We start from the raw sequence: 16,053 nt of genomic DNA on the forward strand, positions 1-16,053 counted from the left end.
ACCTATTTATGGGACCCTGGGTGGCTTGGTCAGTTAAGCAACCAACCCTTGATTTCAACTCAGGTCATGATCTCATAGTTCATGAGTTCAAGCCCTGCATCAGGCTCTGTGCTGACAGTGTGAAGCTTGTTTGGGATTCTCTCTCACTCTCTCTCTGCCCCTCCCCACCCCTCTCTCTCTCAAAAATAAATAAATAAACTTTGAAAAATCTACTTGAATACATGCATTCTAAAATGGATGATACAACAAACTGAGGGTGGATGGGGGTGGGGGAGAGGGGGAAATGAGTGATGCACACTATGGAGAGCACTTGTTGGGATGAGCCCTGGGTGTTGTGTGTAAGTGATGAATCACGGGAATCTACCCCAAAAAACAAGAGCACACTTTACATACTGTATGTTAGCCAATTTGACAATTATATTAAATAAATAAACAGCTTACCAGGTAAAATTATTAAATAAATAAATAAATAATAAAATGGATGAAGGAGTGACATCTATTGTCACTACATGCATTCTGACTTCTAACTTAGAATAAAGATTAAAATAATCTAATACGTACAGATTCTTATCATAAATTCTTTTTAGAGGCACCTAGGTGGCTCATTTGGTTAAGCACTAGACTTCAGCTCAGGTCGTGACTTTGCAGTTTGTGAGTCCAAGCCCCACACTGAGCTCTGTGCTGACAGCTCAGAGTCTGGAGCCTGCTTCAGATTGTGTGTGTGTGTGTGCGCGCGCGCGCGCCTCCCCTGCTCATGCTCTGTCTCTAAAAAACAAACATTAAAAATAAATAAATAAATAATAAGTAAAATTCTTTTAAAATATTTTTAGACCAGATCCTCACACATTTTAAGCATAGGTACCATAACATAAAACAAAGGATACTAAAACTTCTTATGTTACCTGACAATAAAAATGTATGATCAAAAAATAAAAGCCTTAATTAAAAAGAACAAATGGAAAAGTTCTGTTTTTTCCCACTGAGGATGATAGAAATTGGTTTTTCATAAATGGCCTTTATTATGTCAAAGGATGTTCCTTCTAAATCTACTTTGTTGCCTTCTAAATCTACTTTGTTGAGGGTTTTTATAATAAATGAATGATGTACTTTGTCAAATGCTTTTTCTGCATCTAATAAAAGGATCATATGGTTCTTATCCTTTCTTTTATTAATGTGGCGTATCACTTTGATTGATCTGTGAATATTGCACCCCCCCACTTGCAAATCAGCAATAAATCTCATTTGATCGTGATGAATTATTTTTTTAATGTATCGTTGGCTTGATTGCTAGTATTTTATTGAAAATTGTTGCATCCATATTCATCAGGGATATTGGCCTATAGTTCTCTTTTTTAGTAGCGTCTTCACCTGGTTTGGGTATAGGGATAATTAGTTTGGCAGTTTTCCTTCTTTTTCTATTTATTGGGATGGTTTGAGAAGAATACGTATTAACCTTTCTTTAAATGTTTGGAATTCTCCTGTGAAGGGGAACCAGGCTAGCTCTTGATCTTGGGCTTGTGAGTTCAAGCTACACATTGCGTGTAGAGATTACTTTAAAAAAAAAAAAATCACCTGTGAAGCCTTCTGGCCCTGGACTTTTGTTTGGTGAGAGTTTTTTGATTACTGATTCAGTTTCTTAGCCTTTATTTGTTGTTCTTTTTCTAGTTCCTTTAGGTATAAGGTTAGGTTGTTTGTTTGAGATTTGTCTTCCTTCATGAAGTACGCCTATATTGCTATATACTTCTCTGTTAGGAACACTTTTGCTGCATCCCAAAGGTTTTGGATGGACAGTTGTGTTTTCATTTTCATTTGTGTCCATGTATTTTTTATTTCTTCTTTGATTTCCTGGTTAATCCATTCGTTGTTTAGTAACATGCTGTTTACCCTTCATGTATGTGTGGTTTTCCCATTTTTTTCTTGTGGTAACCTGCTAGTTTCATAGTATTGTGGTTAGAAAAAGTGCATGGTAAGAGTTCAATCATTTTGTATTTGTTGAAGCCTGTTTCAAGACCTAATATGTGCTCTATTCTGAAGAGTGTACCATGTGCAATTGAAAATAATGTATATTCTTGCTGTTTTAAGATGGAATGTTTGTTAGGTCCATGTGGTCCAGTGTGTCATTCAAAGCCACTATTTCCTAGTTGATTTTCTGTTTTAATGGTGTGTCCATTGATGGAAGTGGAGTGTTAAAGTCCACCTATTATTGTGTTATTATCAATGAGTCCTCTTATGGTTGTTATTAATTGTTTTATAAATTTGGGTACTCCCATGTTGGGAACATGAATTACTACATCTTCTTGTTGGATGTCCCCTTTATGATTACATAATACCCTTCTTTGTCTCTTTTTACAGTATTTCTTTTAAAGTCTAATTTATCTAAGCAATAAATGTTGACATCTATATATGATAAATGTTTCTCTACCCCCTTACTTCCAATCTGCAGGTGTCTTTAGGTCTGAAATGAGTCTCTTTTAAACAACATATAGATGGGTCTAGGTTTTTGTATCCATTCTGATACCCTATGTTTTTTTATTGGAACATTTGTCCATTTATATTCAAAGTAATTATTGATAAGTATGTTTTTATTTCCATTTTATTACTTGTTATATCATTGTTTCTGGAGATTTTCTATGAAACTTTTCCTTCACAGTCAAGAACAAGACAGGATGTCCATTCTCAACACTATTATGTAATATAGTACTGGAAATCCTAGCCACAGCAATCATAAAACAAAAAGAAATAAAAGGTATCCAAATCAGCAAGAAAGAAGTCAAACTTTATTATTTACAAATGACATGATATCTTACTTAGAAAATGCATGGGGTACCTGGGTGGCTCAGTTGGTTAAGCGTCCAACTTCAGCTCAGGTCATGATCTCATGGTTTGTGGGTTCAAGACCCACATCAGGCTCTGTGTTGACAGCTCAGAGCCTGGAGCCTGCTTTAGATTCTGTGTCTCCATCTCTCTCTGACCCTCCCCTGCTCATACTCTGTCTCTCTCTCTCTCAAAAAATAAACATTAAAAAATTAAAACAGAAAATCCAAAAGACTCTACCATAAAACTGCTAGAACTGATAAACAAATTCAATAAAGTCACAAGACATAAAATAAATGTATAGAAATCTGTTGCATTTCTATACATCCATAATGAACTAGCAGAAAGGAAAATTCATAAATCAATCTCATTTACAATTGCACCAAAAACCATAAGATACCTAGGAATAAATCTAACCAACGAAGTAAAAGATCTATACTCTGAAAACTATAGAACACTTATGAAACAAATTGAAGAGAACACAAAAAATGGAAGAGCATTTCATGCTCATGGATTGGAAGAACAAATATTGTTAAAATGTCTATACTACCCCAAGCAATCCACACATTCAATGCAATCCCTATCAAACTAAGACCAGCATTCTTCACAGAGCTAGAACAAACAATCCTAAAATTCGTATTGAACCACAAAAGACCCCAAATAGCTACAGCAACCTTGAAAAAGAAAAGCAATGGTGGAAACATCACAATTCTGGACTTCAAGTTATAATACAAAGTGGTAGTGATCAAAACAGTATAGTACTGGTACAAATATAGACACATAGATCAATAGAACAGAATAGAAAGCCCATGAATGGATCCACAACTATATGGTCAATTAATCTTCACCAAAACAAGAAAGAATATTCAGTGGGGAAAAGACAGGCTCTCCAATAAATGGTGTTGGAAACTGGACAGTAACATGCAAAAGAATGAAACTGGACCACTTTCTTACACCATGTGCAAAAATAAATTCAAAATGGATGAAAGACCTGTATGTGAGGTGTCAAACCATTAAAATCCTAGAAGAGAGCACAGGAAGTAACTGCTTTGATATGGCCATAGCAACATTTTTCTAGATATGTCTCCTGAGTCAAGGGAAATAAAAAACAAAATTAAACTATTGGGACAACATCAAAATAAAAAGCTTCTGCACAGTAAAGGGAATATTCAATATAACTAAAAGACAACCAATGGAATGGGAGAAGATATTTGCAAATGACTTATCTGATAAAAGGATAGTATCCAAAATATATAAAGAATTTATAAAACTCAACATCCAAAAAACAAATAACCCAATTTAAAAATGGGCAGAAAACATGAATAGACATTTTTCCAAAAAAGACATACAGATGGGCCAACAAACAAACGAGAAGATGCTTAATATCACTGATTATTGGGGAAACACAAATCAAGACTACAATGATCTATCACCTCACACCTCTCAAAATGACTAAAATCAACAATACAAGAAACAATAGGTGTTGGCAAAGATGTGGAGAAAAAGAAGGCTTCTTGTTGGTGAGAGTGAAAACTGGTGCAGCCACTTGGGAGAACAATATGGAGGTTCCTCAAAAAGTTAAAAATAGGGGTGTCTGGGTGGCTCAGTCGGTTAAGTGTCCAACTTCAGCTCAGGTCATGATCTCACAATTCATGAGTTCAAACCCCACATCTGGCTTTGTGCTGATAGCGCAATAGAGCCTGGAGCCTGCTTCAGATTCTCTCTCTGTCTCTGTCTCTGTCTCTGTCTCTGTCTCTCTCTCAAAAATAAATAAATAGGGCACCTGCGTGACTCAGCTGGTTAAGCATTCAGCTTCAGCTTAGGTCAGGATCTCACGGCTTGTGATTTTGAGTCCCGCATTAGAATTTAAGCTGTTATCACAAAGCCTGCTTAGGATTGTCTGTCTTCCTCTCTCTCTGCCTACTATGCTCATGTGGCTCTCTCTCTCAAAAATAAACATTAAAAAAGTAAACATTTTAAAAATAAATTAACAAATAAATAAGCAAACATACATTTAAAAAAAAATCCCTTTAAAAAGGTTGAAAATAGAACTACCCTATACTCCAGCAATTGTACTACTAGGTATTTACCCAAAACATACAAAACTACTGATTCAAAGGGATAAATGCACCCTAATGTTTATAGCGGCATATGTGTGTGTATATGTGTATAATTATATATAACTATATATAACCATATAACCATAGCCATCAAGAAGAATAAAGTCTTGTCATTTGCAACAACATGGATGAAGCTAGAGACTATTATGTTAACCAAAATAAGAAAGACAAATATCATATGATTTCACTCATTTGTGGAGTTTAAGTAGCAAAACAAATGAGCAAAGGGGAAAAAAGAGAAAGAGAGGCAAACCAAGAAACAGACTCTTAACTATAGAAAACAAACTGATGCTTACCACAGAAGAGGTGGTTAGCAGGATGAGTGAAATAGGTGATGGGGATTAAGGAGTTTACTTGTGATGAGCACCGGATGTTGTATGTAAGTGTTGAATTACTAAACTGTACAGCTGAAACTAATACTACACTGTATGCTAACTAACTGGAATTTAAATAGAAACTTTTTAAAAAGAGGAAATGGGATAAAATATGATTATAATGGAGACAGAAAGTAACAAAAGTATACTAATAATATTTTATGATGAATCAGAATCATAAATGGTCACATAAAAAAGAGGGAAAGAAATTTCATATTTTTGAAGAAGTATTAAAATAATATATAAAATATAGCTAGCATAATAAAATCCCAAATATATGGAGAGAGACATAGATTCACGAATAAATCTATCAAAAATTATTCACACTCTGAAACAAAAAAATTAAAATTGCTCTATAAGATTGAAAGCACAAGCCAGCAGTAATTTTAAATCATAATTGATGGACATGTGAAACAGTAGAAATAACTGAAAAATAATATGAATATGATTAATTCAATTAAGTAAAATAGTTTTTTTCTCTTTAAAAATGTACCTAATTAGTATTTTAGTGAAGAAAAAATAAAACAAATAAAGGAAAAAATGGCATTGAAGATAGTTAACCTGAGCTATGTATTTGTTGCAATTCACTGGAATTGCAACAAATACAAAGAAAACAAAGAAATACAAGAAAACAAAGAAAAATGCCGTCCCTAAATGCATAGTTTAGTTAAACTATGCTTTTAAATCACTGTGGAAAAATCTATTGTAATCAGAACAATACATACACATAAAAACCTAAGATTTAGAACAATATCACAAAATAAATTCCAAAAAAGGGTTTTAAAATTTTAACTCATAAGTACATAAAATGTTTTCAATGTTTAACTTGTTTCTCTGCTAACAAATGACAGCAGCCAGGTGCCACTTCCAAGATTAGGAAGCATTTTCCAAAATAAAAGAAGAAAAAGAGATGAAAATGGCATTCTTACCATTGGCAATCCAATACTGGCAATCCAATATTCCTTACATACCTATGATTTCACGGCTTTGTGCTAGATGAATATAATATGAATTAAAGTAGCAAGGATTTACTGACTCTTTACTGTATGCTAGGCACTGTGTTAAACACTTTATATTCATTATCTCATTACATTTTTGCCAGAAAAGCCTATCAGGTCACTATCATGCCCCAAAACAGGGACAGATGAATGACAAAGCTAGAGTTAGGACCTGAGGCATTTGATTCCAGCCATAAACCTTTCAATGTCACTTCTAAATTACAAAAGACCTAAGCCAACTCCCAGAGGAATCATGAATGAATGCCAACCTACTAGAAACAGTAAAGACAAAGTGAATATAAAAGAAATTCCTTGACATTCATTTATTCATTCAAAAATATTTATGGAGTGGCTGTTCTAGGCATCAAGGACCTAGTAGTAGACAAAACAAAGTCCCTGCCCTTATAGAATGGGCATTCACTTGAGAAAGCACACAATTTAAAAAAAAAGTGAACAGGGGCACCTGGGTGGCTCAGTCAGTTAAGTATCTGACTCCAGCTCAGGTCATGATCTCACCATTCATGGGTTTGAGCCCCACATCAGGCTCTGTGCTGACAACTCAGAGCCTGGAGCCTGCTTCAGATTCTGTGTCTTCCTCTCTCTCTCTGTCTCTCCCTTCCTTGTGTTCTCTCTCTCTCTCAAAAATAAATAAATAAACATTTAAAAAAAAAAAGAAAAAAGTGAACAATCTCAGTCATAAGTGTAAAAAAAGGAACACACAGCACTTCTGGGAAGGCCTCTCTCTGAGAGAATAACATTAGGACAGAGACCTGAATCTCAGTGATGTAAGGGCACCATGTGAAAAGACTCAGCAAGAGCATTCCAGGCAGAGGGAAAGGTAGATGTAAAATATCTAAGTCTAGAACAAGTTGGGTGTATTCCAGGTCCCAGTGAGATAGAGGGAGAATAAGCATTAGATAAAAGGTAAGAGTATAGAAGAACTTATAGGACTTGATATAAAATATTACTTTTTTAAACTTTTTATTTGAAAATAATTTTAAACTTGGACCTGATATAAAATATTACTTTTTTAAACTTTTTATTTGAAAATAATTTTAAACTTACAAAAAGGCAAAAAAAAACCCACCCCACAATAGTACAAAGAAGACTTATATGCCTTCATTCAGATTTTCCTATTGTTAACATTTTATCCCTTTTGCTTTACACTTGCAGAATGTGTGTGTGTGTTTGTGTGTGCATGTGTATATGTGTGTGTGTGTACAATTTTTTTGAACTATTTGAAAGTTGCATGCATTATGGCCCTTTGCACCTAACTAAACACTTCAATGTGTATTTCCTAAGAATGGGAATATTCTCTTATATAATCAGCTTCAGTAAATTTAACATTAATAGAATACTTTTATCTAACCTCCCATCCACAATCCAATTTTATCTACCTAACAATGTCCTTTATAGCCTTTTTCCCCCTCCAGTACAAAATCCTGTCTAGAATCAGGTATTTCATTAGTTGTCATGGCCCAAAGAAAACATTACTCAGTTTGGATTTGTCTCATGGTTCCTTAGTTATTCAATTCAGGAAATGGATCTCAGGCAGAATATTACCTAAGTGATGTTTTGTCCTTTACAAGTTATCACATCTAAAGGAACTCAATGTCCATCTGTCCTTCACTAGTAATGTTAATTTTAATCACCCAGTAAAGATGTGATATGATTTCTTTACTATAACATTTTAATGCTTTTTTCTCACAACCAAGATATTGGAATGAAGAGGAAAATACAGCTAAGAAGATTTAGAACAAATAGACAATGATGTAGAAGTAGACGAAGAATCTAATATCCTAAAATCAGGTCAAGAAAATGTTTGAAGAAGAAGAAACACATATTATTTTATATTAATTTTATATTACACAATTGGTGATACTTAATATTATGCACTGTGGAAACAGAACCTTATAGTTCATACTTTATACTTTTCAATGAGCTTTCAGACATCATGTCTCATATAACACACTGACTTGGGTAAGAACAAAATTGGAAAGCAGTAAAAATCAAAGAGTTATAGCCTCTGCTCTGATACTATACATTAGTGGAAAACTCAGGCTTCCATGAATCCAAATCCATAACATGAACAGTTTCAAGACCGAAACATGTATCCCTGAGAAGATCAGCATTTTCTGGAGCCAATGAAGGAACATAATGGTTACAAAAGTGGACTTAACAACAACTAAAATGAACATTTAGAATGAAAGACCTAAATGTAAGACAGGAAACCATCAAAATCCTAGAGGAGAAAATAGGCAGCAGTCTCTTTGACCTTAGCAGTAGCAACTTCTTACTAGACATGTCTCCTGAGGCAAGGGAAACAAAAGCAAAAGTGAACTATTGGGACTTCATAAGATAAAAGGCTTCTACACAGCAAAGGAAACAATCAATAAAACTAAAAGGCAGCCTATGGAATAGGAGAAGATATTTGCAAAGAGTTACTATCCAAAATATATAAAGAACTTATAAAACTCTACACACAAAATATAAATAATCCAATTCAAAAACGGGTAGAAGGGGGGGGCACCTGTGTGGCTCCGTTGGTTGTGTCCAACTTTGGCTTAGGTCATGATCTAACAGTTCATGGGTTTGAGCCCCACATTAGGCTCCATGTTGACAGTGCAGAGCCTACTTGGGATTCTCTCTCCCTCTCACTCTCTCTGTCCCTCCCCAACTTGTGTTTTCTCTTCCTCTCTCTCTCTCAAAAATAAATAAGTAAACTTTTAAAAAAATGAGCAGAAAATATGAATAGACATTTTTCCAAAGAAGGCATAAAGAGAGCCAACAGATATATGAAAAGATACTTAACATCACTCATCATCAGAGAAATACAAATCAAAACTACAATGAGATATCACTTCACACCTGTCAGAATGGCTAAAATCAACAACACAATAAACAACAGGTGTTGGGGAAGATGTGGAGAAAAAGAAACCCCCTTACACTATTGATGGGAATTAAAACTGCACAGGGAGTAACTTCTTGATATTGGCCGTAAAAACTTCTTTCTAGAAATCAAGGGAAACAAACAAACAAACAAACAACAAAACTAAAACTAAACTATTGGGACAACATCCAAATAAAAAGCTTCTGCACAGCAACGGAAATAATCAACAAAACTAAAACACAGCCTATGGAATGGGAGAAATATTTGCAAATGACATATCAGAAAAGGGTTAGTATCCCAAATCTATAAAGAACTTATCAAACTCAACACCCAAAAAACAAATAATCCAGTGAAGAAATGGGCAAAAGACATGAATAGACACTTCTCCAAAGAAGACATCTAGATGGCCTACTGACACATTAAAAAATGCTCAACACCACTCATCATCAGGGAAATACAAATCAAAACCATGATGAGATACTACCTCAGACCTGGCAGAATAGCTAAAATTAACAATACAAGAAACAACAGATGTTGTCAAGGATGTGGAAAAGGGGGAAATCTCTTACACTGTTGGTGGAAATGCAAACTGGTGCAGCCACTCTGGAAAACAGTATAGAGGTTCCTCAGTTAAAAACAGAACTACTCTACAACCCAGCAATTGCACTACTAGGTATTTACCCAAAGGATACGAAAATACTGATTTGAGGGTTGCACCCTGAAGTTTTATAGCAGCACTATCAGCAATAGCCAAACTAGGAAAAGAGCCCAAATGTCTATCAATTGATGAATGGTAAAGAAAATATGTATATATACAGAATGGAATATTACTTAGCTATCAAAAAGAAGGATATCTTGCCATTTGCAATGACATGGATGGAGCTAAAGTTTATTATGCTAAGCAAAATAAGTCAATCAGTGAAAGACAAATACCATATGTGAAGTTTAAGAAGCAAAACATGACATAGAGGGGAGAAAAAGAGAGGGAGGCAAACCACAAGAGACTTTTAACTACAGAGAACAAACTAAGGGTTGGTGGAAGAGTGGTGAGTAGGGTATGGATTAAATAGTGATGGATATTAAGGAGGGCACCTGTTTTGACGAGCACTGGGTGTTATAAGTGATGAATCACTAAATTCTACTCCTGAAACCAATATGATACTATACATTAACTTAGAATTTAAATAAAACTTAAAACATAAAAGAAAACAAAAAAAATAAAAAATAAAATAAACACTTATTCACTACATTCTAAATGTCAGGAAAGGCCCTCAATCTATAGCAGAAAACAAGACAAAATAGCTACCCCTATGGAATTACCTTCTGGGGGGTCTAAGAGATATGGGCTTGCATCTCAGTTCTGTCCTGTGATCTTGAGCAATTAACTTCTTGAAAATTTGGTTTTCTTTTCTAATGAGGTTGCTAATTTCTATCTCGAACTTCTAACTGAATATGGGAGAAGGAACTCAAAGGTTTACCTCTATACCATTCCTAAAACTCTGCTAAAATTTCTCTAAGGAAGACAAAAGTTATAAACCAACAAAAACAAATAGTATGGTAGAACATAAAGCGATAATAACATTTTGAAACCTAGAAAACAGATGAAATAATAATTTAGCAAATCAGAAAGCACTGAAACCCAAGTCAACAAGAAAAGTCCAGAAGCAGACTGATCCATATTGTAGACTAATTCAGGAGTTAGCACATTTTTTAATGTAAAAGCCCAGATTAAAGCTTTGCCAGTCATAAAGTCTCTGTCACAACTACTCAAATCTTCTTTGTAAAGCAAAAGCAGCCATAGGCAATACATGTCTATGAGAATGGCTGTGTTCCAGTTAATATTTATGATAAACAGGCAGGGATTGGGGATGAAGGGATTGTGAACCAGCAAGCAGACCAGTTTGCCAAAGTCTGGTATAACACCTCAGGGATGAAGGCATCGGATAGTTTCAAAAGCAGCAGAGCAATGGGTCTGAAAATAGAATTAAAAGTACATAGAAGAGGAAGCTAGGACCCCCAGAATCCCTTTCCCAACAACTGCATACAAATGAAGTCTCTTCCCACACCCTGCCAGAGCACTAGAGAATTATTATCTGGGAAACTGAATTCAGGAGATTTTGGACTTGGATACATGTGAAGGTGGGTGGGTATGAGATGTCTTGATAAAAACAAGAGATTAGCTAAAACAATCTCAACCACTAGTCCCCACTCAGCTTGCAGGACCTGGAAAGCAGGCTTGGGCTCTTTTCATAGAAGACTAGTGGCTTTCTCTCTGGAGAAATTGATCAATCCTAGAGAAAAGATATAAAGATGCTAAGAGATGGTGGTCACCCAACAAAACAGTCTAGACAGAATATCCTAGAATAAAGCTCACTGGTTAACCTCCTCCATGCAAATATACAGTTTCCAATATGTTTTTTACTGCTTCTGTCTTAAAGAATTATCCATCATACTTAACTATAGAGAACAAATTGGTGGGTTACCAGAGGGGAGGTGGGAGGGATGGGTGAAATAGGTGAAGAGGATTAAGAGCACACTTACCATAATGAGCACTGAGTGATGTACAGAATTGTTGAATCATTATATTATACACCTAAAAGAATTTACTGTCTTTGATAGTAAGATCAAAAAAACAAAACAAAACAAAACCCAACATATTCCAATGTTTCCTCCACTAATGAAGGCAATGGAAGAGCTGATTTAAAAACATAACAAGGTTTAATCTATAATCAGAGTAAATGAATGTAAAATCTTTATTACCAGATGACAAGATTCACCCTGAGAAGTGGGGCCCATGAGATACATATTTCAGATAACACAATGTAACTGATTCCCAAAGTTGGATGATCTTACTGGGACTCGTAACTGTCTCATGGATTCATGGTAGATCCATGGTAGATCCAAGTTACTATGCAAGGAAAACTCAGAAAAATGAATGTTAGCATTAAAAGATTAGGTTCACTTGCAATTTGATATTTTATATATCAGAAAAATTGGGGTCTCAATAAAAGATATAGCAAATATTTAAAGAAAAAATCTTAATGTTTCAATTAGTCTGTTTATAATTCTCAGGGATAGAAAATAAGTTACCCCTACATAATTACTGTGTCTGCAAGGATCTTACATATCTGTTAATATCAGCATTTAGTTAGGGAGTCATCAACTTATAGGAAAGGGGCTCAAAGCTTTGTCTATCTTGTAGAGTAGAGCAAATACAATAATTGTGTGCATGCACGTATGAATGCACACACTTTATTTTTGGGCTTAGATAAAAACAAGGCAGGATATCTGTTTTGCTGCCCCACACATCTATGACCTAATTCCACTTTCTGCTTAAAGTACTTCACATGTAAAGCTTCAGATCTTTTCTATACTATAACTAATACTATACACAGCTGGCACAAAAACAGATATTCAGAACAATGGAACAGAATAGAGAGCCCAGAAATGGACTCACAAACGTATGGCCAACTAATCTTTGACAAAGCAGGAAAGACTATCCAATGGAATAAAGACAGTCTCTTCAGCAAATGGTGTTGGGCAAACTGGATGGCGACATGCAGAAAATGAACCTGGACCACTTTCTTACACCATATACAAAAATAATAAACTCAAAATGGAGGAAAGACCTAAATGTGAAACAAGAAGCCATCAAAACCCTAGAGGAGAGTGCTGCTATGAACATTGGGGTACATGTGCTCCTATGCATCACTCTCAACAATAGCTAATACATGGAAAGAGCCTAAGTGTCCATCAATGGACGAATGGATCAAGAAGATGTGGTTTATCTATACCATGGAATACCACATGGCAATGAGAAACACTGAAATCTGGCCATGTGTAGCAACATGGATGGACCTTGAGGATGGGGGAAGGGGATTGATGGGCATGGAGGAGGGCACTTGTTGGAATGAGCACTGGGTGTTATATGGAAACCAACTTGACAATAAACTATGAAAGAAAAAAAAATTAAAACAAAAAAACCCCCCAAAAGTGAATAATCATTTTAGAAAATTGAAAAAAGAAATATAAGGTATTTTATTTTTTCTATTATATAATCATTTACCTTATAAATGTCCTTGTTCCACATAGTATGGAATTGTGAAATATAGAACCTATGTCTTTTACNAAAAAACCCTGGAGGAGAAAACAGGCAACAAATTCTTTGACCTCAGCCTCAACAGTTTCTTACTTGACATATCTCCATTGACAAGGGAAATAAAAGCAAAAATAATCTATTGGGACCTCATCAAGGTAAAAAGTTTCTGCACTGCAAAGGAAACAATCAACAAAACTAAAAGGAAACTGATGGAATGGCAGGAGATATTTGCAAATGACAAGTATTTGATAAAGTGTTGGTATCCAAAATCTATAAAGAACTTATCAAAGCCAGCATCTGAAAAACAAATAATCCAGTGAAGAAATGAGCAAAAGACATGAATAGACATTTTTCCCAAAGAAGATATCCAGATGGTCAACAGACACATAAAAAGACACTCAACATCACTCATCATCAGGGACATACACATCAAAGCCACACTGAGATACCACCTCACACTGGTCAGAGTGACTAAAATTAACAAGTCAGGAAACAATAGATGTCAGTGAGGATGCGAAGAAATGGGAAACTTCTTGCAGTGTTTATAGGGATGCAAACGAGTGCAGCCGGTCTGGAAAACAGTGTGGAAGTTCCTCAAAAAATTAAAAATAGAGTTACCCTATGACCCAGCAATAGCACTACTAAGAATTTATCCAAAGGATACAAGAGTGCTAATTCATAGGGGAACATGCACCCCAATGTTCAGAGCAGCACTTTCAACAATAGCCAAATTACAGAAAGAGCCCAAATGTCCATCAACTGATGAATAGATAAAGAAGATGTAGTTTATATATACAATGGAATACTACTTGGCAATGAGAAAGAATGAAATCTTGCCATTTGCAACAACGTGGATGGAACTGGAGAGTATTAGCTAAGTAAAATAAGTCAGTCAGAGAAAGTCAGATATCATCCATTTTCATTCATATGTGTAATTTGAGACACTTAACAGAAGACCATAAGGGAAGGGAAGGGGGGGGAATAGTTTCAAACAGAGAAGGAGGCAAACCATAAAAGACTTTTAAATACTGAGGGTTGATGAGGGGGATGGGGGAGGGGAAAATGGTGATGAGCATTGAGGAGAGCACTTGTTGGGATGAGCACTGGGTGTTGTATGTAAGCAATGAATCATGGGAATCTATTCCAGAACCCAAAAGCATACAGTATACACTGTATGTTAGCCAACTTGACAATAAATTACATATGTTTTTTTAAAAAGAAAGCAGCTGGAAAGCTAACAGAATAAAAATTGAACTTTGAGGTAAATCTAGGAGGCAACCACCGCCCCTAGGCTGGAAGAACAAAAATGAAAAGACAGGTGTTTCCAGAGCTCAGGGGCTCAGAAGAGGTGCTACCATGGAGCTGAAGTTCTGACCAGTGAAGTGGGGCTCTTGCCTGGTACACAGATCTCTGGGCAGGGATGAGTCCCATATGGCTGGCACTCAGTCCTCTGAGAAAACACTGCAACCCGGTGCTTGGACTCCTGAGGAGAGTGTTACAATGGCTGGCTCTCAAACCTCTGAGGAAGGCACTGCTCACCTGGATTCTTCCGGGGCGGGGGGGCGGTGCTTTGAACAACTAGAGCTCATATCTCTGAAAGCTGTGCCCATCTAATCCTGGGACATTTGAGGAGCTGTGCATGCCTCCTAATGACACTCAAAGCTCTGAATTAAAGCTACTTGGGGGGGGGGGGGAGAGCATTTTTTAGTACTCAGAGGAGGTAGTAATATCTGGTGCTTCTACCTCTGAAGGAGATACCCTGTTTGGCCTATCACAAAATGCAGGAGCTAGAGTTGTCTGCTGCTCCTGTAGCTCCCTATGCTGGAAGCATGCTTACCAGACTTGTACACAGAATGAGGTGTCCCTCCTCCTTTTCCCCTGCTTTCCAATCTCCTACCAGTTCCTCCCATTGAAGCCACTAGGGAAACTTGAAAATATAGTTTGCAGACTTTAGTCTGACATCATAGAGCCAAATATAGAAAGATGTGCATGAGTTAAGAAATGACATGAAAGAAAGAAAGAAAGAAAGAAAGAAAGAAAGAAAGAAAGAAAGAAAGAAAGAAAGAAAGAAAGAAAGAAAGAAAGAAAGAAGAAAGGGAGGGAGGGAGGGAGGAAGGAAGGAAGAAAAGGTTAGTAGCTAGTATAGTACACCAGACAATATGTCACTGAAGGGAAGGACTATGAGGACACTTCAAAGTGTTGGCCAGAAGATACTTTACAATCAAATAAAAGTACTACAAAAGTTGGGGCACCTGGGTGGCTCAGATGGTTCATGGGTTTAAGCCCCGCGTCGGGCTCTGTGCTGACAGCTCAGAGCCTGGAGCCTGCTTCAGATTCTGTGTCTCCCTCTCTCTCTGGCCCTCCCCTGCTCACACCTTCTCTCTCTCTCAAAAATAAATTTAAAAAAACATTTTTAAAAAAGTACTACAAAAGTACCTGGACCCAGGCATGAGTTTTCCCAACTGCCTTCAATCAAAGAAGCTTATAATTTGTTACTTTTATTGACAAAAGGTTGGAACTTACTCTCTTAAACTTTTAGAATATTAAAACTTGGCTATGCCATCCACTAAAAAAGCACCCTAATAAAATGAGATTTTTAGGATAGATACATTTTGCTGGAGAAACTAGGTAAGCAAAATCTTAGCCTCTGTTCACTTGACCAAGGTCTGCAGTGGAAACTCTCAGTAGTTTTGATCTGCATCATCTGCACCATTATTCAGTGGGGGAAGCTAAGTCAGAAGAGACAGTCTGGAGACAA

This window comes from Hyaena hyaena, unplaced genomic scaffold (assembly GCF_003009895.1).
Source record: "Hyaena hyaena isolate Hyena2069 unplaced genomic scaffold, ASM300989v1 scaffold_995, whole genome shotgun sequence".
NCBI lineage: Eukaryota > Metazoa > Chordata > Mammalia > Carnivora > Hyaenidae > Hyaena > Hyaena hyaena.